Here is a 2,798-nt window from a genome sequence, read left to right as displayed (position 1 = left end):
AGACAGAGGAATAATACCAGTAAAGCAATGAAGGCACATGGAGGATCAGACATGAATCATAAGATTTATCTGAGACTCAAGTGGACGGCAAAGGTAGCAGGTGAGAAGGTGTTCAGGATGAAGGGTCAGTGACCTCCAAACAAAGAAGACTCCTGAATGGAGGTTGAGCAGAGTCTGAGGAGTCAGGTGGAGCTGGCAGTGAGACAGGAGTTGAGGCCTGAACAGATGCAGCACTGGTCTTTGTTACTGTGACAGTACGACAACCAACAGGACCTGCTCACGTTCTCAGCTGGATTGTTCCCATCAATGTACGGAACCTCTCCAACGAACTGGTGGGGGGACGGCCTACCAAGCCTCCATCTCAACGACCGTGGCTCCCACTGGGATCCGCGATGCTCTTCTCAGGCACAAGGTGGTTTCTCTCCACTGGTCAGGATGGAGATTCAAGGCTCATGGGAGGTCAACAGTATTGTGACCGTGAAAAGGGGGAGAGTAGAAGTTCTGTTTAAAGTTAAAGAACAAAGAAACAAAAAAGTAGGCAGAAGAGAAAGAAAAGGGGAGAGACGGACCAGCAGCTGGAGGAGCTCACGGAAAAATAAGAAGGGCTGAAGAGCCTGAACCCAACCCAACTGTAACGGATGGTGTCGTGACTATTATAATAAACTGGTCCGCCGTGGGGGTGACCTTTGACCTGTGTGGGGCTGCTGGCCAATCAGCACCCTTTGCCGTCCTCAGTACTTCTCAGATATTCCTGTATTAAACAGGTCAACAGAGGGCAGTCATGCATCCCTCAGATCCTCTAGAGCAGGGGTTTTCAGTTAAAATTCTCCTGGGTCCAGTTTTCAAACCTCTTCAAGCTTGGGTCTGGAGGCCTAGCACAGTTTTTCATGACTGCTGATTTCAGTGATAGGCCCACGCCTGCATGTTAGCCAGCAGTCGAGCTGTGCTTTATGATCCAGGGGCATCTTTAGCCGATGGAGGTAGACTTTAAGGCTGTTGTATCAGTGTCTGTTTGGTCAACAATGAACTTTCAGATCGAATGAAGTCGCCGGCATTTCAATAATAGTTCAGTCGTATTTATTGTCTGCTTTTTTTCCACATTAACCTTAAACCTATTGTCCAGCAGGGGGCAACATAAAGAAAAGAATGAAATGAAAATGGATTCAAAAATACTCAGAATTTACTGGCATTTGACTGCACGTGTATGACTATGTGAGTGTGTGTGTGTGTGTGTTTGTGTGTGTGTGTGTGTGTGAGAGTGTGTGTGAGAGAGTGTGTGTGTGTGTTTTGAAGAAGACTTCTTGTCTCCATTTTTGTTGTCACTCTTCTCAATTTTCAGTTTCACTCATTAAAATGAAGCAGCTTTGACGTGTGTACTTCTCTTGTACGTCAACAATTTTGGTCTTTAAGCTGACAAACACACCACACGTCACTCACTCTATAGATTAAATCTGCTGATAACACAAAACATGTGACCCTGTGACCCTGCATGACGTTTTGCTCCAACTTTCCAGAACTAATAGGAGGAACAGCATTCGTTCTGAGCAAGAACTCTGACATCACCATCGTCATGAACAAGAAGGCAGTAGGACTCAACTTCAACAAATCTGAAATGTCCCCTTAAGCTCCTGCTACTTTGAACTGATGCCTAAACCTTCAGTTTCCATGCATCACTCAGAACCTCTCACAACCACAGAAGAACAAGCAAAGGTTAGGAGCAGTAAAGCCTTCAATAATGACATCATCATGTTTGAGGGTTTTCTTTCCTCAAACTGTTTCTACCAACACGACAGAATCCTGGAAATATTTCAGGTGTTGACCTCCCAGCAGCCTGAAGGTCAACCTGCATTATCTGTTATGTTGCTGAGCAGAGGAGGGAGCTCAATGGTAGAGCGCTAGCTTAGCATGTGAGAGGTGGTGGGATCGGTGCCCTCGTTCTCCAGAAGACTTCAGCTTGTTCTGTTGTTGAGCTCTGATGAAACCACTGACTTTGAACCACACACAAAGTGAAGGAGAGACTTAAGATTGATGGCACCTGAGGAACTTCTAGGTTTCCTAAAATCAACTGGAAATTCATTCACCAGTTAAACAGTGACTCTACCAGAGGGGGTGTAGCTCAGTGGTAGAGCGCATGCTGAGCATGTGTGAGGCCCTGGGTTCAATCCCCGGCATCTCCAGCTGGTCCTGTGTAGCCTTCATCTTACCTGCTACAGTGATCCTTAAATGTGACAACAGTCGATTAACTATCAGAAGACATCTTCTACATGTTCAAGGTGGGCTAACTTTCCACAAATGTTCAAAATTACTTTTGAAAATGAAAACATAGATCAAACCTGCCCTGTCAATCACCCACAATGGGCGGGTCATCCCACTCCCTATCAGGTTCCCCACTCCGTGACCCAGGAGGCTCCCTCTCCCTATCAGGACTAGAAGTCCATTGGGGTCTCCCTGCTCAGGTAGGAGTCCTGCCCACAACGTTAAGCTGTTGATGTTCTAGAGGAGACAACATCTGATCTTTGTTAGATCCACCAGTCAAAGGTTTTCTTTAAAGGCTGTAGCAGCTGAGAATGAGGGATTAATAACCATCTTAGTGAGGACATTTTGAAACATGATGACATTTTATTGACTTGGAACACTGCAAAAATCATCTCCCCTCCAAAAACCCTCCTCTTCAACTTTGTACTCAAGTTGTCTCCTCATCTGGCACCACAGGATCCAGGACGTTCAGTCAAAAAAATCATTAGTGATTTCAAAAATGGCCATCAGACACAAAATAAGACTTCAAACAGGTTTACAAT

At 45.5% G+C, this 2,798-nt stretch overlaps 1 non-coding gene across 1 annotated transcript; it reads left to right on the top strand.

The window, feature by feature from the left end:
- Positions 1-2,105: 2,105 nt before the first annotated feature.
- trnaa-agc (transfer RNA alanine (anticodon AGC)) lies at positions 2,106-2,177 on the top strand. The gene has a single exon. It is a non-coding gene; the product is annotated as a tRNA-Ala (tRNA).
- Positions 2,178-2,798: the final 621 nt, after the last annotated feature.

This window comes from Aulostomus chinensis, chromosome 1 (genome assembly GCF_037954235.1).
Source record: "Aulostomus chinensis isolate RoL2024-O1b breed Wild chromosome 1, RoL_Achi_v1.0, whole genome shotgun sequence".
Taxonomy (NCBI): Eukaryota; Metazoa; Chordata; class Actinopteri; order Syngnathiformes; family Aulostomidae; genus Aulostomus; species Aulostomus chinensis.
The sequence above is the reverse complement of the archived record's forward strand: the minus strand, read 5'-3'. Positions and strand labels throughout refer to the sequence as shown.